This window comes from Sciurus vulgaris (genome assembly GCF_902686455.1).
Source record: "Sciurus vulgaris genome assembly, chromosome: 1".
In the NCBI taxonomy this organism is placed as follows: Eukaryota; Metazoa; Chordata; class Mammalia; order Rodentia; family Sciuridae; genus Sciurus; species Sciurus vulgaris.
The window spans coordinates 143,040,428-143,067,880 of NC_136461.1; the positions used below are offsets into that span (position 1 = coordinate 143,040,428).

At 39.3% G+C, this 27,453-nt stretch overlaps 1 protein-coding gene across 6 annotated transcripts in view; it reads left to right on the forward strand.

Moving 5' to 3' along the window:
• The window catches only part of DNAJC5B (DnaJ heat shock protein family (Hsp40) member C5 beta), a 220,354-nt gene that overhangs the window by 142,985 nt on the left and 49,916 nt on the right, over positions 1 to 27,453 (forward strand). The window contains exon 1 of one of the 6 annotated variants that reach the window (XM_079105391.1): positions 4,527 to 4,805. The exons of 4 other annotated variants lie outside the window; for them this stretch is intronic. The gene's annotated coding sequence lies outside the window, so the exon portion shown is untranslated. Of the gene's footprint in view, positions 1 to 4,526; positions 4,806 to 6,892; positions 8,082 to 27,453 lie in introns of those variants that run through there. One more of the 6 variants, XM_079105393.1, reaches the window with a different exon arrangement.

A 27,453-nucleotide genomic window follows, 5' to 3' on the forward strand; every position in this document is an offset into this window, starting at 1 on the left:
TATTACCACCACAATGAAGATTAGGTTTCAACACATGAATTTGGGGGAACATTCAAACTCTAACAGACTATTTGTAGTGAGAGTGGTCTGATAGTGTTCCTTTAGCTGCGGTAACTACTTCAGGTAAAGAAAGCAGAGGTGAGACAGATTTCTGTGATGAATGTAAGAAGCAGAAACATATTTTGAGAAGATGAAATAAGGGAAAATTAGACCAACATCAGCTCTAGTTCTGGAGAATGTAGGTCTTCACAGTGTGTCTTATGTTTGGTTTAAAGCATTTCCAAAAGATCAGGCAGTCCTGTCCAAACAGAATCACATAAATGTACTACAAAGCCAAATATAAATATTTTTTTTTCAGTTCCTAAAATGTTTGAGTTCTTTATCCTGTATATAGCTTTCTGTTCTTCAGAGAAGAATCTTACAGCAAAGGCAGGCACTGGTCCTGCAGGGATCACCTTACAGAATCTAAGCCATGGCATCCCTTATACTTTACTGATGATACAGCATAAAATTTCTCTGCTAATAACTTTAGCATTGTATTTCTTGGTTCTGTGGCCATTTATTATTTTAACCTTTCGAGAGCAATAATTTTAAAGTGTTTAACTCAAAATACTTTTACTGGCCTGAAAATGTTTTATTGCAGCTTGGCTAACATTTTCTTTTAATAATGTCATTAGCACTATTTAAGACTGAATTATATTGGGGTATATAGTACTACCTTTGTTTTTAGAAAATATTATGCTTTATTTTTTGAGTACATGAGGTGGATCTCACAGGACCAAATATTAACATTATCTTTCTGGTTCCATGGAAAGATCTTTATGATTCTACAGGCATGCTTATATTTCTATTCGGTATAAGTAGTTTGGTTTGGGAGAAGCGCTGGATTTAGCAGCATTTTTCAGAATTATGTTGAATTCTAATAACATCTTTTAAAAGAGAGTCCAGCTTCAGAGTCACCAAAGCTTAATTAAAATCTCTGCAACATAGTTTGTTCAGATCCTTTACAGATTTTGTAGGCAGAGCCCTGGTAACTGTTGCTATGCTGACAATGGTGTTCAATGGGCCATTGAAAGCAGATCAGCGTAAGCATCTAAAAAGTCAAGCATCAGTTGTGTTCATTCATTGGAATCCTCACATTCTAAGACTACAAAATAAAGGAAAATGATTCTTTTAAATCTTGGAGAATCCTGAATAGAAGGACACAGACTACAAATATTTTAGTGGGAAAATAAAAATAATTTATAGGAAAAAAATCACAAGTTAAACTGAAAAACAGAAACAAAAGAAGAATGAAATGCTTTAGTAAACAAATTCTTTTCTGAGTTATTAATAGGTAAAAATTAGGATCCCATACTGTATTTCCTACATCTAGGAAATGTCCTTAGAATCTACCTAGTTTCTTGGGCCAAGTACATTAGTTTTCAAAGTGTGGTCTCAATCATTAGCCTCAGGAACTTGTTAAAAATGTCATGTCTTGGGGGCTGGGGTTGTGTCTCAGAGGTAGAGTGCTTGCCTAGCATGCATGAGACACTGGGTTCAATTCTTAGCACCACATATAAATAAATGAATAAAGGTTCACCAACATCTAAAAAAATATTTTAAAAAAATTGTCACGTCTTGGGTCTCCCTCGTCCAAACCATAATCTTGATGAATGGAGTCAGCAGTCTGTGTTTTAACAGTTCCTCCAGGCTCTGTGATGCTTCCGTTCTAAGGTTTGGGAACCTCTGGCCTATAGGGATTGTGTGCATCAGATTTCCCTGAAAGTGTTGCCTTATCCCATCTGGAAATTTGGAGGCAGTAAATCCAGGGAACTCTGTGGGAATCTGTTTGTGTGTGTGTTTGTTTCTGTGTGTGTGTGTGTGTGTGTGTGTGTGTGTGTGTGTGTGTACATACAGCTATTCCTTCATACCTGTGTGGCATTGGTTCCAGAACACCCCTCGGATACCCAAATCCACAGATACTCTAGTCCTTTATTGGCAAATAGCCATGCTCTTCCTCCCCTGTACTTTAAACCATATCTAGAGTATTTATAATGCCTAAGATAATGTAAATAGTTGTCAAACTGTATTGGTCAAGGAATAATGACTAGAAAAAAGTGTGTACATGTTCACTAAAGAAACATTTTTCAAATATTTTCTATCTGTAGTTGGTTGAATTTGAAGATATGAATTCCATACCCAACTGTGTATATGAATGCAGGCACACACATACACACACTTGCGTACACATTAATGAAGTAGGAGACTCTGGTGTAGGTGATCTGTAGACCACAATGTGAGAAATTCTGGCTTTCAATGGAATTTAAGTGTTGACAAAATACTATTCCCCTCCCAAAAATCTCTTTCCATAACTGAACAAAATCTTGGAACAATTTTACAAATATCTCTTTTTTTGTTTGGCCTGAAGCAGGCCTGCTGATGGAGGTAAGCAGGCTTCCTCATCAGACAAGGATGGGGCTGTGCCCATCTCCGATACAGGCAGTACTTAGGTTTCATTACAGAGATGTATGCCAAGGGGAAGCATTGTAATCCATACCTCCACAGATTGTAATAGGCCAAGTACAGCTCTTCTAAGACAAAAAACAGTGAGGATCTAGTCCCCACACTGCGATAACAGTTAGAAGACAACTCGGGAAAAGGGGCCATGGGAACACCTTGTTCTAAGAAGGTGATATTTAAGGCAAGTCTAGGGGTTACTGATTTAGTATGCAAGGTGAATATAAATATATCTAACTGTGATTTGGAATCAGACACGCACTTCTTTTCTTCATTGAACATGTTACAGGACAGTGATGAAAAAGAGATTTATTTTTTAGTGCAGAAAGGTAAAGTTTTGATAAAATAAAAGGTATTAATTATGGTTGGATTAAAATATTCATATTTTTTCTGCTAGGTATCAGGACCAAATTAACACATTAATAACATTACCTTGTTTTCATTATATTTGTTTTTATCATTATCCAACACTTCAGATGATTGATGCTGTATTTCTACCTAGGTTATGATAAAAATATCTGTAAATACTTTGATTTTTAATAAAATGTGTGTTAATTTAAAGGAAAACGTTAAGTAAATTTTAGTGTAGATGGCAACATTCCAAAGATGGTGTATGAGTTGGTTTGGGAAAATGACCTACAACTGTTTTCATGAGTTCAACACAATTAATTATATCACTTTCCTAATGTTGAGCTTCTAATTTATGTTTTGTTATAAATAATACTTCAAATAATCTCTTGTAGCAAAATAATATGCATATTCATAATGGTTCCCTTAAGAGAACTCACAGATAATATGTGGCATTACGTGGAATGGCAATAATTATATTAAAGATTGAAATTAGGTGTTTGTTAATCATTTTTAAAGTTTTTATGAAGACATTTAGTAAAATAGTATTTATGACCCATGGGAATAACTTCTTCTTCATTACTCAAAGGGTTGCTTAATACTGTGCCTTCAAGTGTGTTCTGAGACCAAATGATAATTTTTCCCATCCTGGGGAAGCCCTGTGGTGGGGAAAATGCTTGACTGGAAGATCTGGTGTGTAGTTAATATTAACCTTCCTATGTAATTGGCTTTGTGATCTTGTGCAAGTTGCAACTTCTCTATGCTATAATTTTCTCATCCATAAAATTGTACTAAAAATAATACATTGTTTACCTCATGGAAATGTGAAGATTAAATGAAATATGTGAAAATGGCTTATAAATGCTGAAGCATGATATAAAATACTAACAGTTGATATTCTAAATAATGAAATATATATTCCCCTCTTGAGAGATTCTGAAAACATGGTCTCCTGACTTCACAGATACAAGCCATTTCATGCAATGCAGATAATTGTTTTAATACCGTATGAAGATAGTATAGAAAAGGTAAAGGATATGAAAGAGGAAAGAACTACATTGCAATGAGAATCTATTTCTGTAACTGAGTGTTCCTTCCTGTCCCCTCCTCAGCAAACACTGTAAGCTGATATGGCATTGTAGTAAACACAAATTCTTTGCTTTTATTTGAACTTTATTGCTTATCATCAAATCTCAGTGAAAACATCAGTTACTCAGAAGTCACATTACTCGTTAATCAAGAATTGGTCTGGTGGTTCAAGATTTCTGTGTCTGGGCTAAGACCAGAAGCCAGCTATTCCTGGGACCTATAGTTGTCAGAAAAACTTATGATCTTCATTGAGATTCTCTTCTCTTCCCATAACACACATTTTCCAAATGGACATTTGTTGCAAGTGGATTCAAGTAAAAGTGGTCTGAGAGCTGCCTATCAAAAAAATGCTGATGTTGATCAAATTCAGAGGACAGCAGGTGTGAATGCAGTGTCAGAGGGCTACAGGCTGATACTGAAGGCCTCAGGGCTCTGGTTAACTCTGCCTGCAGGGTCTCAATATCCTCATTTGTAATAAAAGGGAATTAGTTGAGAATCTAATCATTAGACTCTGGTCTCTGAGGTTTCTTCCTACAGTAAGACCTCATAATTTTGAGGGTCAATTTATGACCAAAGAATGCCAAAGCATTCTTTCTTGAGATCCCAAACGAAATTTGAGTAGGGAGTGAATGGAAATTGAGGATTGTCCTTCCCAACTCCTCCCCCTGGCCTGGAGAGAAAGTGCCCTCAAGGAGGGTCTCCGCTGAAGGATGGGGAGGGGCAAGGACTGTGCTCTGTGACATCACAATATCCAGCCCAGGCTTGGCCTCCACTTCTGAGATGCAAAAGTAACAGAGGTTCAGTTACTGATAGAGCAGCGGTGGGACGCTACCTGAAGGACCTAGAAAGCAGCCATGCCTCCAGTTCAGGTATGTGACATTTGCTCAGCTCAGAACAGAACTTGCTGGTGTCTAAAGGAAAAGAACAAGAGACCCACAGGCTTAGGAGTCTACAGGCTTAGGAAGAACAGTATAAGCACAGAGTTGACACCCCAGATAATTTAGGGTAATGTAACATTCTAAAGGGGCAGAGGGAAGGCCAGAGGCTGTCCCAGCAGCAGCAGAACTGGAACAGATGTCCTGACAAATGGCCAGACTTGCCATGAAGCCAGATTACGAAGACATTTCCAAAACTTTTAGCCTGAACTTACCAACCTCTCCCCAGCACTGAGAAAACACAAAAGATGCAGGTATTTCAAGTGCTTGGTGCAAAATTACTTTCTAAAGTCATCCACATTTGTTATCTGGTGATTTTCTTCTATCCAGGTGGTTTTCTTTTAATAGCTTCTCCCCAGAATGACAGAGAAGAGTAAACTAAGAAAAAAAGTTAAATAAAAGAAGCATTTTAATAGAAAATTATACAAAAATATAAACAAAAGCAAGAAAAGGGAGAGAAAAAATGTATTATAGACTAGTGACTGAGGTTAACTCCCAAACTCTGGTTGTGAAATTCCAAAACTTCAAAGGCAAAAGGCCACCTCTTAGGAACAGTGAAAGAGAAAGCCCTTATGGTTGAGAGGTTAAGTCAAACAGTTCAGCAGGAAACTTCTACAGCTCCTCCCCCTCTAAGGAACACAGGCCATGAAATCAGTGCTGGGGATGTGGACAGTTCTGTTTTCTTTACCTTGCCTTGGGGTTTTGGCTTCTAAAGTATTTGTTTCTTCCTGGAGTCTTGGGGCCCTGAGAGGCTCCAAGTGACGACAAATAGCTAGCTGTTCTGTTTACCAGCAGGGAGGAGCTCAGGTTTGGTGCCAGGCCCTGACTCATCTCCTTCTGGACTCCCTTGGGTCTTAGCACATGGCGACCCCAGAGTCAGAGCACAGGACTGCTCAGGCAGGCTCGCTGGGAGTTGCCTGCAAGATCAGAGTTTACTGTGAACACTCCCTTGATGGCAGTAGCAGTCCAGTGTTCTAACAGGTAGATCAGTCACCCTCAGGGGACTCCAGTGGCAATAGAAAGGGAAGGAGGAGACAGAGTAATCATGGGACACAATTTTAATGCTTTTTAGCCTCTAACACCTCACAAACAAATATACCACAGCAGTAAGACCAGTACTCACACACTCTAAAAATAGCAGTAACCCAAAGCACGTAAAACACGGAGCAACCTGGATAAAAACAAAACGTGCTTGCACATTAACTTTACAGCACACATTCATCTAGAGAAGTTACTACAATTTTCACCATCAGATTATGGTCCAACCTCTTAAGACCTTGGAAGTTAAATTTTCATTGGTTCAGTTTTTAGACTTCATTCATTTTATAGTCAATGAAAACCAAGTTTAGGCTTAACCTAAAATAACTTCCACAAAACACAATGTTCTAACTCATCTACATTTATATTTATTGACTGTACTGTTCTCTGGCCATTGTGTAGTCACATAACAGAATTTTAGAGTTGCAGGGGTTTAAGAGATCATCCATTCCAACAGTTCTGTTTCCAGAAGAAATAAGCACAGAAAGGTAAAGTGTCTTAGCCAAGCATGTCCCGCAGTTAGTGCTGGGCACTAAAGCATGAGCCCTCTCACTTACCCTCTACCCATGTTGAGTAAATTTATTGGTGCATATTTAAACTAAATAATTTTCCAAGTTAGACTAGTCTAAAATGAGGATGTCTCATCTTATCACGTTGATGTGGGTTGGCGAGTATGATTCTCTACATAGGTGGCACTATTTACCACGGCCCTTTACTTCTGTAGCTCCAGACAAAGTAAGCTTTAGTCAAGACCAAGAAAACACACCCAAAACCCATTCAAAAAGCTGAGATAATGGTGGAAATAAACCAGGGAAGTTGGCAAGTTACTGTGCTTGAAGCTTGATTAAAAGTAGTTCATTAAAAATAAAAAAGCATTTATACAACTCACAAGCTTTTGCTCTGTAATAGATATATAGTCTTCCTGTGACCTTGCTTTCCCAGTTTCAGTGGATTCTACTTTGTTTATGAGTATGTATGTGTGCCCTGTGAATGGACATATGAATAAATATTTATCTGGGAGATGCAGGGCTATTATACACACTAGTGATAACCAATCTACCCTTATTACCTAACACATCTCCTAGATGATCTTCTCAAACTTATCCCATGAATTCATATTTTATTTGGAATTTTCTTGATACTTTAGGAGCTTCCTTAGCTTTGTCCAGGGTTTGTTTTATGTAGAGTTGTGTATGTCTTGCATCTATAATTAATTTGCAAGTTTCATTTTCAGCACCCTTTGTCACAGATATTCAGAATTCTTCCAATTGAATTAATTGCAAATAGATTAATATCTGTCCAAAGACCCAAATACTGAAAGAAAATGAAAAGAAATTCTGAATTGCTTAAGATAAATTTAGTCTTAATTTTCATAGTTGTCAGCTCTATCATTAGCTTTAGAAAGATCTCATGAGTATTTGCAAGGCTGTTAGTCTTTATAGACAACTAAAAAGTTTGCTTCCTAAAAGGGTCTTCCATATATGTCTTAGTTTTCATGCAGACTGTCTTTAGTAAAAGAGAATTATGAAATTATTATCAACCAGGAAAAAAAAAATTACCAAAGTAGTCTATCATGGCATAGGGTTTGAACAAGAACTGCTTCCATATTAATTTCAAAAGTTGTGTAATGTATTGAGTCATTTCACACATACTACAGCATAAAATGGCAAGAAAAAGCTAGCTGTGAAAAACGGAGGTCTAAAAGGAGCTTCAGTTGCAGCTTCTCCATTGTGGTTTCCAAGTGTCTACTCTCTCCAGTAAACTGAAACACAGGTATGCCAAGGAAAAGTTTTGAAATGTTTTCCCTCAGATTACCCAAGAAGGTGCAGCTTGACAAGTCTTATTTGAGGGCTTTGGGAGGGAAAAGAAAAGGAAAAGAAAGTTATGTCTGCAGAGATCCTGAGACATTAGAGTCTCTTACTGCCACCACCTGGCTGCCTTGGCATCTGGCCAGACCTCCATCTCTGACACACAGGGGGCCCTTCCCTTCATCCTAGCCCAGCCCCCATGCCCACTCTACTAAGAATTGTGCAACCAGGCCTTTGTAACCTGGGGCCTTGTGAAGTCTGGAAAGGAATGTGACCCAGAGCCAACGGGCGTTGGTGCCACCAGGACACGAAGGAGCTCTCTTGCTGTTTACCCTGCACCTTGTGGGAATCTTAAAAAGGAAAGGTATGCTCTAAAATGCTCTAAAACAAGTCCTCAGCATACCTGTGATGCAAGCCCTGTCTTACCTCTCACCCCTTCTGAGGCGTGCTTCTCACTGCTCCCGAGAGTAGACCCCACCAACTTTTGAGCTCCTGTTTGTCCTGTTCCCAGTTACCCGCTACTGTCAGCTACAAGTTGTCAGTCTTCTCCTTACGGCACCCTGGGAAGGACGGAGGAGGATAAGGCAGGGAGTCTGTATTATGTAATGACATTGATAGAACAATGCCAGGACAGCCAGGGAAATCTTGTGATCCAAGGCCCAGTGGCACTCATTGACTCTAAACACGAACACAACTTCCTGTCCCACAGACATCTTCCTCCATCAGCCTGGCCCCCACAGTGCTTGAGTTGCCCTACCTCTTCTGTCCGAAAAGTAGTGTCGTGAACTGAGTCAGGAATACTCTTCCTTTAAGTGACCATCACTTTGGCCACACCAATAGAACTCTTAACAGAAAGGAAGTAAAAGATTCTCCTTCGGTCTGGCCATTTGAGTGTTGTTTAGAACTACTGAGTATAATTAACTGTAAATGACGAGTTCAGCATTTTATTTTATCATTGTTTATAAACTAAAGGTATTCTCAAGAAATGAACTTTATAACCAGTTGACAATTTGATCAATTAATTACTTTTTGTAGTACAGGGGATCCAGGGCCTCCAGCATGATAGGCAAACTCTCTACCACTGAACTATGCCCCCTCACCTCCCTCAGAGGGCAGTTTAAATGCCAGTATTATCCTCTCTCCAAGTACATTTAAAATGCAAAGTTGTTATTATCAAAAGAAGAACAACACCTTTTATGTTAAAATATGTTCTTTTCTATGTTAGGAACTGACACTATCTCACTCCCTCAACCAATATTCTATCTCTTATCAAACCATGTCGTTTCAAGGTGGTTATTGTCCATTCTCCTTTCTACCCTCAAATCATTCAGTATCAGTTTCAATTTCAATCCCACTTGAACTTTTTGAAAACTTATTATGTACCTGAAATTGTACCACTGCACTGTGACAATGAAATGCTTGGCATAAATTGTCCTCTTTAAAAGTTAAAAATTCAGTTAGGGAGAACAGGTATACACCTGCGAAGAGTTCAAAAGCAAAGAAGGAACTCCAAAATCATGTGAAAAATGTGCACACTGTGTACTTCAAAGCACCCCAGGGGCTCAGAGCAAAGAAGAGTTGTCCAGAGTATTCCGGTTGCTCATCTGGGAAGCACTGGGATGTGGGAGGAATCTTGAAGGAAGAGATACAGAACATGACTGACTCAAACTTGGAGAGAGAAGCATTTTCTAGTGAAAATTTTGGCCCTGTAGGATTAATCTTCCACTCACTAATCTTATGTCCACTCTCCCTTTGCTTTTATAGCTCTTTGCATGCACAGCAAACATTTGCATTGCTTCACTGAGACGTGGAAAACAGAAGTCACGGAAACATATGGGCACTGGGAAGGATGAAATGAACCCTAGCCAGTGGATTCTTTTGTGTGTGTGTGTGTGTGTGTAGTGGTGGTGGTGAGAGTACTGGCTATTGAACCCAGAGGCTCTTTACCACTGAGTTTCATCCTAGCCCTTTTTATTTTATTTTATTTTATTTTATTTTAAGTCAGGGTCTCAGTAAGTCTTAGAGCCTCACTAAGTTGCTGAGGCTGGCCTCAAACTTGCAATTCTCCTGCCTCAGACTCCTGAGCTACTAGGATTATAGGCATGCACCATCACACCTGGTCTTAGCCAGTGGTTTCTGTGCAATGTGCTGCATGGGTTGTGTCTGAACTGAATTATGCACACCAACTTCTTGAGTTTATACCCTAGCATCAACATGTCCCAGATCTAATTCAATATCTTCCCCTCAACTTGCTCCCTCTGTGTGGTTTCCATATCAACCAATGACCTCACCACCTTCCCAGTTACTCTTTTGAGAATCTGGACTCCTCTCTGATTCCTGTGTCTGTCTGTCTCCTTCTCCTAGCATTGGGACAACAAGCCCATTGACTTGAATCTAGCACTTCCAACTGGTTCCACTGGTCATGCCTAAAATACAGAGACTGTTACTCTCTAGTTTAAAAACATCTCACATTTTACCTGTTGCATACAAAACAAGAACTTAACTCCTTTCCTTGGCACTTTGCCCTCTCTGGCTTTGCTTGGCCACCATTCCCCCATTCCTTCCCACCCCTTATGAATCCAGCTAATTTCCATTTTCCAGGCTGCCCAACCCTTTCCTATCTCCGTGCTCTTCCTCATGGCAGTTAGTGCCTTGTGGATGTGCATAATGGTGAGATTCCTGTGGTATATTCACATGTGTACATGAGAAAGTTAGGCTAGATGTATTCCACTGTTCTTCCCTATCTTGTCTCTCTTCCCTTCCCCTCAATCTCCTTCCTCTTCTTCACTGATCTTTCTTCTAATTTGACCTCAAGCAATTTTATCTTTTCTGGTTGTTGAGCTTCTGAAGCAGCCTCCTCTGGGATTCCTGACTTCAGAGGGGCCCTTGCTTTCTTCTCTTTGCTTTCTATCTCCATTATTTATGACCTTCTCATGATATTATTATTTTTGATTCTTCATGCTGAAGGAGTGAGTCAGGTAGGTTGGAAGACCAGGGCAAAGGAAGTAAAAAAATGTTTGAAGACAGAGAGTATCATGTGAAAGACTGAGAGGAAAGAGAATGGTGGGTCCAAGAACTGAACAGTGGACAGGAGTTAGTGGAAATTGAGTCCAAATAGAGAGGAAGGATTTGGTAAGACCTGACCTTGAAGAAAAAGGCAAGGGTCAAGTCTGAGGGGCTGGCCCTGCTAAGAGGTTTGGCTCAAGTACAATGGTCAGGTTTGATTGATAGGTCACAAGCAAGGCAATTATGGGGTAATATTTTCATTTTAAAGGAATGAAGTGCATGGGGAAGAGATGAGAGTGGAGAGAGACTGGAGAAAGAGCTGCCAGTTAGGAGGCCTGCAGGGTAAACTGAAGAGAAGATCAACTTGGACTAGAGTAGTGACAGTGAGAAGACAGAAGGGCAATAGACTTCAGAGGGCTTTCAAAAGGAGAATTGATTAGGCCTGGTGAATCAATTTGGTATGAATCAAATGGAGGTGAGTGAGCAAAAACTTCCAGAATTCTGGTGAGGCCAAGAAATGGCTCAGAATGATCCTTTATATGGCTTAGTATCTCTTCCTGCTAATGTCCTGCTAAGGAGACTGGATTTTATCTTGTAGGAAACAGGAGGTAACAGGGTTTATTTATTTAGGCAAATCTACATTTTGAAAGAGAACATTGGAACTGATAGGGAGAGTACGCTGGAAAGGGGCAGACTGATCACATGGGAGAGGGGGAGTGGGAGGCATCAGCTGTCGAGGTGGGATGCTCCTTGATGCAATGCATAGTCACTTAAAGCACTGGACACATTCCAGTCCTTCGGATCCTGCCCCAAATATAGTTTTGTGAAAAGATGATAGTGTTTTAATTGAAAAGTTTTATGTGCACATAGTAAAAAAAAAAAATTTTAAAGCAGTATAAAATGTTAAGCTATTAAAAACAATTCTCTCTCCCATCCCAGATCCTAATCCTTTTCTCCATGGAACTTTACAAGTTTTATATGCTCCAGAAATTTTCTATGTATACATAAGTGCATCTGAGTGTGTGCTGTGTGCTCTCTCCTGTTGCACATGATTATATGTGTACATATACATAGAAATTAATTTTCTTTTTATGTGAGATTACTGTACTTTTCTTTGCCTTGCTTTTAAGACTGAATTCCATTATGTAGTTATAATTATTGAGGTATAACTTATGTAAAATAAAATACACATATTTTGGATATACAGTTCCATGTACATCCAAATTTTTACATCCCAATAACTGCCACCCTAATTAAGGTATGAAACATTTCCACCACCCCAATACATTTGCCATCATGTTTCTTTCTATTCAATTATTTATACCACATGGGTAATCATCAACTGTTTTGCCAGCACAGATTAGCTTTTCCTGATCTAAGAATTCATATAAATGTAATTCCATTCATATACATGGAATTTATAAAATATATAAATGGAATCACACAGTACATCATCTTGTTTCTTTTTTTTCTGTCACTCAGCATAGAATTCATCTGTGTTGTTTTGTATACCTATAGTGTGTTTTTCATTGCTGGAAAGTATTCCCTTTTGTAGGACTCATTATAAATCATAGCAATATGGGAACATTTGTGTCCAGTTTCACCTTCTACTTTGTAGAAATGAAAAGGCAAAAGAATTTGAATTGAAACTTGGAGAATGGGATAGAGGCAGTGTATATTAGGATCTGGGCAACAGTCAAAATGGATTATTCTGTAGCCAACAGGATGACTTATGAGGGTCTTAAAATTGGGGCATATGTTGGGTTAGAATGTGGGTGCCGAATGATCTGTACATACGAGGGCCACAGGATAGGCACCATCTGGGCTCTGGGTGGTACGTCCACACTTCTCTGGGAAGGACTTGTCTTAATGCCTCCCACAGGAAATTGACGTTGGGCTTCTTGCTTTGCTGAATATGTTTGTCTGTGCATTGAATTTTGCTCTATTGTTCTTGAATCAAACCTGCAGTACTAATGGATGTCATGTTCATTTTTGAAATTATTTCTTTCAAAGACTGAGGTCTGGGTTCTTGTTGAACAAGACATTCAAATCTTCCAACACAGTTAAACATAGTTCTTTTTTCCTGAGAATGGTTCTGGTGCTTGTTTTTAAGAAGGTCTCCAGAACCTGATGTCTTCTGTTTTAGATGTGTTCCTATGTTCAGGCCCAGTAATACCGAGCTCATTTTTTTTGTTACCCTTGAAAATGTTTTCTGCTAGACTATTTTTATATTACTTCATACAGGTCTGCTTTGTTCTTGATGTCTGCAATGAATAAATATATCTTACATTCATTTCGAATGTCCCCCACAGCTGAACATTTAAGTAAAATATGGGTTAAAAGTACTCTCATGTGTCTTTATCCTTGTCTACAGTCCTCAACTCCTGAAGGTCTTGCTCGTTCAAATCATTTACCAGTCTCACTGTAGGTCATATTCTCCTTCCATCTTTTTCTTTGCATATCTCTTTGCAAATCAGAAGTAAGAGAACTCCCTCTGCAGCCACCTGAGTTTAGTGCAACCTCCTCTTCCTCCTTGGAATCATCTGTGTTCCTAACATCAATTTATCTTATCAGATCTATTTTCCTTGAGGAAGAAACTGATCTTTTCTCTAAATTTGTGAACTACACTTTCCAAATTCTGATACTTATATTCTAACTATAGAAAGGGTTTACTTACAAACCCAAAAGTGTCACAGCCCCACTGCCAATCAGTGACCAGTTCTTTGTGAGTCACAATTAAGCTCAGAGCAACAAGGATTTTTTTTTTCTTCTCAGTAATGAAATTTTCAATGAAGCTGATCAAAATCTCCTTAGACAATAGGGATTTTTAGAAGTTTCAGTTGATACAGACTTAGAGCTTAACCATTTGCTATAATCTCTAGGGCACCTACATATTCAATAAACTTTGGTGAATAAATAACATTCCAGATAGTCTTCCTGCTATTTTTTTTCTAAGAAATGTTGAGCATTTTATTTCTACTGGCCTTTCATAGTTTAAATTGTAATGGACCTTTACTTCCTCCCTATGTTAGTCAGCTTTCTGTTGTGTGACAAAACACCTGGCAGTGGGGGAGAAACAACTTAAAGGAGGAAAGATTTATTTTGGCTCATGGTTTCAGAGGTTTAAGTTCCATGTCACTTGGTTCCATTGATTCTGGGCCTATGGTGAGGCAGAACATCACTTTAGGGAGGGTGTAGTAGAACAAAGCTGTTTACCTCATGGCATCTGAGAAGGGGAGAGGGGGACCAGGGACAAGAAATATCCTCCCAGGGCACACCCCCAGTGACCTTCCTTCAACCAGCTCCCACTTCCTACAGTTTCCACTACCTCCCACTAGTCCATTCAATTACAAAGCCAAAAATAGACTTATCTATTGATGAGGGTAGAACCCTCCATGATCCAATCACTTCCCTAAACCCCACCTCTGAACATTGTTGCATTGGGACCAAGCCTTTAACACATGAGAACTTGGGGTGTGTTCTGACCCTATAAAGTACACACTGTAATAGATCCTTTCGTCCTCCCCAACTCAGATTCCAGTTGCAATCTTCATGAAGGAGATGTCTCCTGCCAGCATTTTGACAACCTTTGGAAACTGGTGTTCCTTGCTGGTGTCTATTATCTGGGAACCAAAGTCACCCCCAGAAAACCAATTGTATTCTTTCCTACATTTTCCTTTCACTTTCAAAGTCATGGCCTATACAAGAAGAGATAATATCACCTGGAGCCCTCTCTGCTTTATTTCTCCTTATAAATTTAAAGGAACCAAACATACAGATTCTTCTGACTTTATCTCTTCTTTTCTTACAAATCATTTTAAGTCACCCTCATCTAGTCAGGAAGCAGCACATCTCCAGAATGACCAGTCAGGGTGGACTTACTCTGTCCCTCTCCTGCCACCACTGCCCCTCCTCCCCTGGCTGATAAGTGGACGTCCTTCTCCCCACAGTGTGGAATGATTCCTCCTCCTCTTCCTTCTTCAGCAGTCTTCCTGGCCTTTTGTGGCATGTCCTTTCTTTACTAATCTTTTGAGGTTGTTCTTAGCTCTTCTTTCTGTGTCTGGAATCTCGCCGTTGTCTTCCTCCTGGTCTATGCTTGTAAGAGTCCTATGAGCTGCAGACAGAGGCAACCATAGAGGTCTTTCTTCACTTTCTTTAACAGAGGAGGAATCTGAGACTCAGGAAGATGAGTCCCTTATTCAAGTTCACAGAGTTAAAAGCTATATCACCCATCTCCTGGGCAGAGCTTCAGGCATAACCCACAGACACCAATTCTGATGGGGTTAGGCAGATCATAGGTTTGCATTTCAGTGATTTCATTATAGTTAAGGAATGGTAAAACCATAATACAAACAATACAGTTCTTAAACTTGAGAGAGCCATACAAATAGAAAGTAGTTACCAATGTAAATCTAAAATGTCTTTCTCAGAATCAATCTCTCTCTCTCTCTCTCTCTCTCTCTCTCTCTCTCTCTCTCTCTCTGTTTCACACACACACACACACACACATTTATGAGTTCTGGTTTTAGAAGATCAAGTAAGGTCTGGTTTAGAACAACAGCACATTATAGGCATTTCCCCCTGCTTCTTAAACATTGTAATTTTCAAACAACTTTACATATAGGCACTGTTTCTTGCTTAATTTTGAGATAAGAAAAATAGCAATCATAAATTATTTTTTTCTTTAAACACCTACTGCATTAGTCAGGGTCCTTCAGAGAAACAAAACCAAAAGGATATATTTTACAAATAAGAAATTGACTCACATGGTTATGGAGGCTGAACAGTCTTAGGATCCATAATGAGAAACTTGAAACCCAGGGAGAGTGGATGTTTCAGCTAGAGATTGACAGTAGAGTGGGTGTGGGGGAACAGTGTCCCAAAGAAAGGCAGTCAGGAAGAAAGGACAATCCTTCCTCTTACTCAAGGGTTGGTTAGTCTTTCAGTACTATTTTAGGTCTTCAGCTAATTGGACGAGAGCCACTTACATTAAAGAAGTCCATCTGCTTTACTCAGTCTACTGATTCAAATGTTAGCCTCATTCAAAACACATTCACAGACACACTCAGAATAATGGTTGATCAAATGCCTGGGCACCCTGCAGCTCAATCAGGTGGACATATAATTAACCATCATACCTATGGAGTAAGTATCTGACTTAATTGCCACAAAGACCCCATGTGAAAAATAGTCTTATTTTCATTTGCTCAACAGCTGTTTATTTAACAAGTGGCTTTTTTTTTTTTTCCAGAATGTATAGATGAGGAAACTGATGTTCAGAAAGTTAAAGTAACTTGTCTAAGACAATACTGTCAGCAAATGGCAGAACTGGGATTCCAACCCAGGCCTAAAAACCTCAACTGGGTACTCTTAGTGTGGTCACCACCTTCAATTATTGGTGCTGTGTTTCCTCCCAAGTTCCTGGGGCTTTCATCTGGGTTGGAAGAGAACTGAAGGCATTAACCATTGCTCAAATCTCAGGGACAGCTTTGGGATGAGAGACTCATTCTTATCTTCATATGTCTGAACAGGTTGGACTTGAATGTAGCTTGGAGCTACTACAAGGGTTCCACTTTTCTTTGCCTTTCAGGGGATCCAGGGAACATTAATAGTTGCTATAGTTATTGAAATCTGCATACTTGTGCTTCGTGTGATTTTAATAGTGTTCACAACAACCCTGTTTTTCCCACTACACAGCTCTGCCTTGGGAGGGGAGTATGACAGGGTCAACAAAGAACTGCAAGCCATCCCTTTTTAAACTGCTGTCCTCAGAGCCACCAAGAGCGTCCTAGACTTTCTTAAATGTCCCTATGGGCCAGTCCAGTCCTGTTCCATCCCTCCTCAAAATAGGCCCATAAACCAGCTTAAAATGTGCATGAATCAATAGTTCTGCAGGTATGTGCTGTCTTCTGACTCACCAGTGGACTGGGTTGGGGTTTTCCCTGTATTTGTTTTCTCCTTGCTCATTGTCTGACATGCTGCTGCTCCTCATTTTCCATTTCCATTAGTGATTTAAGGAATCACTGTCTGGTGGTAAACTTCACTATGAACTCCTAAGTCTATCTTGTATAAAGGGGACTCCTCTGTCCTTTGGTCTCTGTGGCACATTCTGGTTGTTCTTGGAGTCCCCTTTATCATGACATCATAAGCAGTCCTTCCAGTGTTGCTCAGTTAACTTTGGCAATAGTAAAACTTCTCATTTTACAGAGGAGGCTGAAACTCAGGAAGACAAGTCCCTTATTCAAGTTCACACAGTTAAAAGCTATATCTCCCATCTCCTGGGCAGAGCTTCAGGCACAGCCCACAAATACCAGTTCTGATGGGGTTAGGCAGGTCAAAGAACAGGCCATCTCCAAGGCAGTGTTTGTAGGAAGGCACCCAGGTTGTACCACCCTAATGGGAGGTGAGCATATATTTCTAATGTCCATTTATATGACGAACAATGAAGGTATGGCACAAAGAAAGGTATTGGAAGAGAAATGGGGATATAGAAGTTCTTTTATGGACAGAAGCAGATTCCCTCTGGTCTGCATACTTCAGTGAAAGGACCAGGAAAGAGCTGAGATTCCTATCTGTCTGGAATTGCAGTGACTCACTTGGGGCCTCCATTCCCAGCGGAAGTGGCTTTGGCTCATACCATGTGTTTATAGAAAATCACTCATCCGTTCATTTGCAGCATTGGATCCACCCAGTGGATTCTGCTGCATGACACCTTTGCAGACCTGCACGCATGCTTTTGGGTACTGTGGGCTGATGCTTCCAACTCAGACCTTGGTCTGGCTTTCTGGCTCATGGCTTCTATTACTTCCTGAGCTGTGAACCAGATTACAGAAATGGAAGGTGGATTTTCTGATTTTCAGTCAAGGACTCTGAGACTACTCTACCAAACAAACAGGTACACAAGGAAACTCAATCTCTGGTAATAACAGTTTTCAAAAGAAAGGAAGGTGAAACGTGTGTTTTCAAGACCACTCTACTTTTTCTCTTAAACTATAAGAAGTAAATGAACTTCAGGTGCACTACTGAGTGGAGGTTTTATTGAGAAGGCAGCACACTTCAGAGGTGTATAAAGAATTTGGAAGGTGTCCAGAAACTTGGATACTTTCCTTGGCACAAACGTCTCACTGGAGCCTATGAACAGATCACATACTTCATGCTTGGCTGGGACTCTCAGAATTGGGACACCCATGTTCCTATGTAGGCTCTGCTAGCAACTGTCTGATGTTCCCATGAAAACCCTGCTGAGCCCCAGTTTCTTGGTTCATAAGATGGGAATACTAACACATGCCCTGCCTAACTGTCCCAGTTGTCATGTGAATTAAATAAACCCATGTGAAAATACTTTGTAACATACAGTACAATCTCTATTTTTTTCCTGTGATGTAGGAGGCAATGTCTTTTGCTGGAAGTGAGGAAGGAGAATTAAGGACAGTGATAGAGAATAGTAAAATGTCCCACTGGTACATCCAAAAGGGTGCTGGACAGGTTGGAATTCCTCATGGGACTAGAGACTGTAGGTCAGTGTGGTCAACATTCATGCTACTTGGAGACATACAGTTGAGTTTTGGCTTGGTGGGTGGGAAGAATTAGGGGTATTGACAAGGGAATAGTTACAATGGTGATCTGGGAATCTTAGCTGAACAGGGAAAGCATTGAAGAGAGGGACATAACTGACAGACATGGGGGACTCAGAAGTGTTAGTGAGGTAGATGTAAGTACCTCAAGCAGAAGGGAGTTAGCTCATGAGATAGGCCATGGTGGTGTGTTAGTCAGCTTTTTGTCGCTGTGATCAAAATATACAAGAAGAACAATTTAGAAGAGGAAATGTTTACTTTGGCTCCTGGTTTCAGAGAGTTAGTTAATGGTAGGCCTAGTCCATTGCTCTGGACCCAAAGTGAGGTCGAACATCATGATGGAAGAGTGTGGCAGAGGAAAGCTGCTCTTCTCCTGGCCACCAGAAAGCAGAGAGGAAGGGGAAAGGCCCACAGGGAAGATGAACCGTTCCAGGGCACACTCCCAGTGATCTACCTCCTCTCACCACAGCCTACCTGCCTACCACCCAGTCTATCTGTTCAAACTAGAATGAACCAATTGGATTACAGCTCTTATAATCTAATCATTTCAGCTCTGAATATTTCTGCATTAACACAGAAGTTTTGGGGGATACCACATATCTAAACCAGAACCCATGGGCAGGGTGAGGCTGGAGTTTAAGATTTAACAGGTGGAAGACATCCAGGGATCTGAGTAGGGTAAGGGGTGGTATACAAGACAAGGGCTACCTGGGCACTGAAGGTTCCCAGGTTGATGATTGGAATGGGGATAGTTAGAACAGCATGACAGAATTACCTTGGATAAGATGGGTACGTTGTCGGACTCAGGGCTGGCTGTGGAGAAGACCAGAGCCTGTGGGTCACAGGGACATCAAAGGTGGATACACAGTGTGTAGAAGGGCTGGCAGAGAAGATCAATGCTGCTTCAGAGTAAGGGATACAGGTTTTCCTGGATGCACAACTCAAATTTAAAATTTGGTGTGAATCATATACAAACTGGTCATTTTACACATAGCTGATCACCAGGCTGGCCAAGGAAATTTTGGTTGAGACCTGTCATTTGGGGAACTCTTCAATGTGTTCCCAGAGAGGGAGGAAACATCTCTTTTAGCCTTGGCACCCACAGTAGCATCAGCAGGCATTTATTCATGGTTTACAAATAAGCTGATTGTCTCTGGTGGATTCTTGGTTTTTTGCTGCCATTTGCTACCTGACTCTCTCAGGGTTCTTCTGTCTTAACCCAGCTGGTAAGGAGTTAGATCTGAGATCTCAGAAGTTCAACAGTTGCCCAAAGTTCCTCCATTCAGACAGAAACTTCAAAAATCAGATTTTAATATTTATATTTATTTTATAAATATTTATAATGATTATTTTTCTTTAAAAACTTTTAAAATTATTTCATTTTTAATTGACAAATATGTGTACATAATTTTAGGGTACAGTGTGTTGTTTCACTAAATGGATAGTATAATGATCAAAACCAGATTTTTGTAAAGTTTTAATTTAAATCCTCCAACTGACTTCAATGCATTGCAAAATTCCAGATTTAAAAGACTGTAACAAAAGGGCCACATCCTCTATAAACTTAGTGTGTCCCACCTGCTGCTTTCTTGAATGTTTTTCTCAGCAATTCCCGTATCTCAGGTAGCTGGGGGGAGGCATTGGGGATACAAAAATTCAAGGGTGATTTGAGATGAGTAATTGGAAAGCTACTGCTTACAGTTCCTCCCTTTTTGAACACCAGAGGGCAACACAGTCATATTGAATAGTGAATCTGCCTTGCCTTTTAAGGGACTGAAATCCAGGGGACTGATGATACATATTTGAACAAGTGCTGAATTGAATATTTGTTCATTTGACTATTTCACTCAGATGTCTAAGAAAGTTGCAGAGAAGGCTTTGAGGGCTACTTGCTGGATTCCCATGCCGAGGGTCCTGAGGCAGGGAGACCTGTGGGGAAGTACTTGTCATCATCCCACCCACTCCTGAGATGGTCCCGTTCTAGTCATTTTTGAGAGGGGTTTGTAAGAGCTACCTTGTTCAGGAATCCAGTTTCTTATTTCTAGGACCAATCCTTTAAACTGAATCCATTAGCTTTTTCCACTTAGTGTCTGGAAAGGTGGCCTGGACCTAAGAGAATGGAAGGAGACTAAGAGAAGAGATGCCTGGGAAGAAGTTTGAGGGATGGCAGAGGTCCTACCATCATTGCCCCAACAGCAGTGGGGCTTCAGTGACAGAGCCAGTTGACCAGTCTGTGTCTGTGGTCTTGGAATAACTTCCCGCTGACTGCAGCACTTGCATGGTCTCTGGAGCAATCCAGGAAACTTCTTAAGGTCTCCAGAAGACTTTGGAAGGAGCAGGAGCAGAGCTGTTGAAAGGGCCTGGGAGACTTGATAGGGTGTTGAAGGCCCTATTGAAGGGGTGGCTGTGCTTACCTCATGGGGAGCCCTGAGGCCTGTGAGAAGAGCCTATGTAGGGGAGGAACCCTGCCTAAGGCAGAAAGCACAAGAGATGCCACCAGTATCAGAGTCCATCTGATCTTGTGTATCTGGAACCCATGCGTGTGTGTGTGTGTGTGTGTGTGTGTGTGTGTGTGTGTGTGTGTGTCATACAGTCTGCACTAGGTTACCCCACTTGTTCTGAAAAGGGACCTTTCCATTCTCATCCCCTGGAGAATGCAGCTCAGCCTCACCCATGCAGTTCTGGGCTCCTTCCACCAACACTCAGAGAGAATGTTCTTAGCAAAGGTAGGTTGTTAGTGACAAAGACCACTTACTCTGCATTATAGACAGCTTTCAAACCAAAAGCTATACTAATGGATTTTTTGCAATTTAGTGAGCACTGACTGTTCATTTGAAAGAGAAAACTTTTACAAAATTAGGGAGAAGGTATAGAAGAGAGTACAAGATCATTGCCGTTATCTTGATGAGCAAGTTGAAATGTGCCTTTGCAAAGATCCACTATGGACACCAGAGATTGGTGGAAGGTCATGATCTACTTGGTGCAGAAGACAGGCAGAGAGATGCCTTGCTTCCCAGACCAGTGATTATTGTGAGGTCTGGGGACAACTTCTAGTCACATACACCAATAAGGAGGGACTCCCTTTGTCATTTAAGATTCTCTTGCTTTATTCAGGCTTTAAAAAAAAAATTTTAACATGGAAGGATAATTTGGTAGCAGATTTTAGTTCCAGCTTTTACTGCCTCAATCTTGATGTTAATTCTTGGGAGAAGTCACAAGATAACTTGATGGGTTATTTCTTTCTTGAATGAGAATGAGTGTCAGATAATATATATGAATTGTAAAAGACTTAGGTATGATATAAGTGCAGTGTAAATCTCAAGAAGGAAACTTAGTATTTCCTTCTCTTTTAAACATAGGTCTGTTACCTGGGCTGGGTGAGCATCCATTTGAAGGGGGCTCAATTACATTTAAGATGTGAAGAGGTAGCTTCAGGACTGCCCTATTAAACTACCACACAATAGAATTGAAACCCACCGTGTTTTGTTTCTGTGTGCTCTTGACTTTGTAGGCTGCTTGACCACACTCAGATGGAAATTTGCAGAACGATATTTGTAACTGAAACCCTATTAAAAGATATTTTTGTCCTAAGAAATAACCTTCCTTATTTTTGCCTTCTTTTTTAGTTGAGTAACATAAGAGACATCTTTGAGTTAATGTGAATAGGGAAGAAGCTATTGACAAAATCACAGATCAAGGTTCTGTTTACAGAAAGTTTGTCAAACACATCTGTTGGATCTGAAGCCTTCTTTGTTTATAACGGCAATTGTTGACCTTAAGTGAGTGACAAGGTGTTTAAATTTCATACGTGTAACATACATAGTATGTTTTCTAGCAGGGGACAAAACTCAGTCAATATTTTTAAACTTTTCAGTAACACATTTCTCAGACTTAGAGCTTTACTTAACTAAATAGATATTGTCCTTGACACCAGAGCTTCAAGTTGGACCTCATTAGTGAACACACTTATTGGTCATTCCTTCTTTAAAGACATTACTCCATTTTTACTTTTGAGTTTTAACATATATACCACCTGTCTCAGTCACAGATTGGTAAGCAAAGAAATACAGCAGGCAGAAGTCCCTTGGAATTTTAAGCTCTTGAAGCAAAACTCTTAAATGAGTTTTAGCTATAGAAATCAGCCATTCTGGTTTCCAAGTCTGAGTTCATTGTTCACTGATTGGCAACCCTGGGCAATTCATTTAACCTCTCCCATCTTATATTCCTCCTTTATAAATGAGGATACAAAAGCACCAACTTTAGTAGAATAAGTAGGTTTTATTCAGGAACTGTTGCAATAGGAGAAAAGAGAACTCCAGCATAGAACTGGGCTCCATTCTGAATCCAGTATGAACCAGTCAAGATTCATAGCCCCCAAACGGAATTGGGGTCAGTAGGTGGAAAACTGCTAAACATAAACACCAGGGATAGGCAGGAGTCTGGTTAAAAAGACCTCATAAAATTCTTGTTGAAGGCAGGTCAGGGTGATTGAATACCAAGGGTGGGAGATGAGGAATTTGATGAGATATTGAGGGTTGTCAGAGATTGAGTTAAGAGGGAGAGTCTCTCTAAATTGACAGCACAGCTCTTCCTACAACTGAGTAGCACAGGCCAGACACAGACAGAAACCAGGGGATGGAGGTCTAAAGAAAAAATCTTTCCAATCTTCAGTCAAGGAGAGTCTTTGTCAATAGTATTGTGAAGTCAGTAAAATTGTAATACCATTTTGAAACAACTTGGGGTTTAAAGAAAAAGAAATTGTATCATTTTGTCACGTTATGCTTTTGTAGGGCTTAAATGAAATAATCCAGTTAAAGTGATAGTTACTGTCATTATTATCACCATTACCACCACCATCACCATCATCATCACCATTGCCACCACCTCTGGGTCCTCACCCAGTACAGTGCCTTGTAGTGCATGATAACAGGGGAACACTTTCCATTTGTTGTATAATTCATTCAACCTGTTGATGAATAATGGAGTTACGATGAAAATCTACCCAGATCACATGCAAATCCTTAAATTAAAGCAGAGTACTTGGTTCTGATTTGGAGAGGCAAGGAAAGAGGAACTTCTTAACAAGTGCCCAAATTAACCCTAGAAAACAATCTGCAAATAAACATCCCTCGTATAATGCTTGGCACATGATAGTAGACATTTGATAAAAGGTCTGGAAGATAAAAAGTGTATTTTAAGATTAAAAAATGTATTTTATTAAAGTTATGCAGAGGATTTGTCAAAAACCTGAGGCAGGAGTGTTATTTTTGGATGCTCCTTCCTGAATTAAACTAGGTAAAAACAAATTTTATTTTGTGTCTAATCACACAGATGCCATTATCTTTAGTAAGTGTTTTCTTTGGAAACCCAGAAATGGAAAATTCCTCCAGAAAGCTGCCTGGTCAGCAGGTGTTTCCACATTACTTAACTGAACAACCCTCTGCATCAAATCTCTCTGCTGTGGGGTCAATAGCAGCTTTCAACCCAAGAACCCTTTAAACCCTCCCAAGGAGTCTTTTTAAAATGCCTGAACCTACCACTCCACTAGATTATGTTTTAGGATAATCTGGGTGGGCCCCATGCATCAAAATTCTTAAAATCTTTCTAAATGATTCTAGAGAGACTTCCAATCTAGTTTTTCCCCCTTATTCCTCTATGGTTCTATGCTTTCTATGTATTTATAGATGTGGGCGCATTAAAATTTCATCCCCTTCTCATGGAAATAGAAGGGAGACCAATAAAGTAGAGGAAGGGGATCAAGATGGAGGAAGGCTGGGCACAGTGGCACATGCCTGTAATCCCAGAAGCTTGGGAGGCTGAGGCAGAAGGATCGCTAGTTCAAAGCCAGCCTCAGCAAAAGCAAGGCACTAAGCAACTCAGTGAGACCCTGTCTCTAAATGAAATACAAAATAGGGCTGGGAATGTGGCTCAGAGATCGAGTACCCGAGTTGAATCCCCCATACCAGAAAAAAAAAAAAAAGAAAAGAAAAAGATGGAGGGAGGAGGGGAAGGTATGGGAAGTACTTGGACATAAAATCTATCAAATTATGTTATGTCCATACAAACATACCACAATGAATTCCATTTATAATTATAATGCATTAGTAGAAAATAATAATGACAAGAAGATTAGTAGAGCAAGAAATGGAGGGAGGGAGAAAGGAAGGGAAAGAAGTTACTGGGGAATGAGACTGATCAAGTTATGTCACATGCATGTATGAATGTGGCATAATGAATCCCACTGTTATGTATAATCATAACACACCAATAAAAACAAATTTAAAAAATTTCACCCACTTTTTAACTTCTCCTTAAAAAATACATTTTAAATTGAAAATTATAAAACATAATAGGAATTAACTGATTTGTTCTCCTGAAACATTTAAGCAGTAAAATTTACAGAAGAATCACCAGAAGAATTCTACAGTTTCTAAATTCACTCAACGCAATGAATCTTGACCAGTTTATGTATTCCTTTGAAATTTATAAAGTAATGGCATGAGTTCCATTTAATAATAATAATAAGTTATGTAGATGTAAGAGGTAATAAAAATTGTAACAGTGGTAGCAATAATGCCTTTAATCATTGTATTAGACAGTCTTTGGATTAGGATTTATTTGTTGAAGTTATGTATTATGGCACATCCCGTGTTCAAAATGAGTGGCGTTTGAGCCTGTTGAGGTATAAAATGTAAAGACTCTGTACCCTAATGCTCATGTATTTGGTTGTTTTGGTTAAATGTTCAAATAATTCATCTGGTACCATTGCAGATTCTATGCTAATGTACTAGTCATTTCTTATAATACCCTAATCATATCTGACAATTGACAGAGGCATGTAAACTGGTATCAATCTTGGATTGTTAATATTGGTTATTTTTCAGAATTGCATGTATTGATCAGAGGTTTGCACTGATGACACTTTTTGTGACACTTCAATGAAAATGAGAAAATGATTCATTAATAAACTCTAGTTTGATAGACAATGTCTTCTAAACACAATGTTTACGAAAGTAAAGAAATTAATTGTGACAAGTCTGAAAACTGATGAGGATGATGGCCTATGAGGTCTCTTAAGTGTAATGTCCAACATAGAACTTTCAGTCAGGACTGCAATAACATGAGATTTTGAGTTGGCATAATTCCAATCCAAAGCAATGGCTGTTAATGATATATTTTACTTGTACATTAAAAAGGCCAAACTGTGGCCTTCAGAATTTCCATGTAAATCCCAATAAACAAAGGTCAGATTTTAACTCAATAAGGACAAAATGTAAAAATTAAAAAAAAAAAAAAAAAGAGTCCCCAAGGGAATGGTCAAGAGTCCATTAATGAAACAAACAAGGAAGATTAGCATTTAACTCCTTCCCACCACTGCTTTGGTTCTCAGTTCAATTTTCCACCTCACAGAGGGGCCCCTTTAGTTCAATGAGGGAAGATCTTCTGAGTTCTCCTCTTCAAAGTGTGAATGGTTCATCTCACAACACTTCTACATGTAGTGCACATGATATCAAGAAGTTGTTCACGTGCTTTTCTTGAATCACTTGCTTTTACAAATATTATTTGAAACTCACACCTTCTAAAACATCTCACCTGGCTAAATGGAATATGATCTCCACTGTATTGTTGGACGATGTATCAGAAACCATCTATGTATAGACACATACTACATCCTATGTATGGCAGCACATGTCAGTGTTCTTTTTATTTCTCTAGTTTAAGCACCAAGGGCTTTCAACACTCTTTTCTACCTGCCTGGAATATATTGCCTTCTGTCATCAACCTCTTCATTTAGTTATGTTCAGATCTTGGCTGTTTCTGTTCTGAGAAGTTTTGTCAGATCTTCTTCTGTTCACTGATATATATATATATATATATACGTGTATATAATAAATTATGTATTTATTACATAAATATTATAATAAATATATAATTGTACATTTAATAAATATGTTTATTACATAAATATATATTTTTATAGCATCTCTCCAAGGTCTCACTTTTATACTTCCTTGAGCGACTGATTACTCTGTGTATCTTTTGGAGGACTGTTGTCTCTATGACCCACAAACTCAGCTCCTATGTTTGTTTTTGTTTATCAGTATATAGCTAGAACTCAGTCCACTATCTGGCATCAGTAGATGATTAATTGTTGAATGAACAGATGAATTAGAAACTATGATTTCTCCTTGAAACATAGCTATAGTTTCACTTTACTCAAGAGTTTTGCAATACTTAATTTTTTAAAAAGCTAATGGCTTATGTAATACTTTTTTAAATTAGTGGTTTAAAGAGAGTGGATGAATTGTGCAAAAATAATAGATTTTATTAAAATATGTGATATTAAACTGAATTTGAAAAACACAAATAATAATATTTTTTTCTGGTACTGGGGATTGAACCCAGGGTCTTGTACATACTAGGCAAGCACTGAGCTACATCCCCATTTTTTTTTTTTTTTTTAATTTTACTTTGAGATAGGGTCTAAGTTGCTGAGGCTGGTCTCACACTTGGGATACTCCTACCTTGGCCTCCTGAGAAGCTGGGATTACAGGCATGTACCACCATGCCTAGCTCATAAATTGTAATTTTAATAAAAGCTATCTGTAATCTCACTTTATCAATATAGCAACTATTTTCATTTCATTAAAAGATACAGTCCTTAAGCTAAATTAATGCTAGAACTTAAGCATTTTAAATCTCATTAGTCTACCCCTCCCCATTCCTGGTGGTGGGCTGCTTCCTAGACTGGCTGGTGATCAAGATCTACAAGAAAAGTTCCTATATTCCTTGGTATCTGAAAAACCAGTGCCCTCTAGAGGCGAAAGTGTTCTGCAGTGTTCACGTACTAGAGCCACCTATCTGCTAGGCCTTATGCAAGCTCCACCTACAGACCCAGGAGCCACATTCAGAAGTAGCACCCATCTTATTTAAGACTTTCAGTCAGTAAGATCTTAATTAAAATCATAGGAACTGTTTTCTCTTGTGACTTTTTTACATGGCAGTTTGGACATTGTTTTTAACAAGTGATTCAACTGCTGTGACTCCAAGCCCTCTGAAGATGATTAGGGTACAATATACTAATATGAAAATACTTGGATTAATATAGTGAGCAATTTTGTATTTTCCCCTTCTGAATGTTGCATGGTCTTTCCA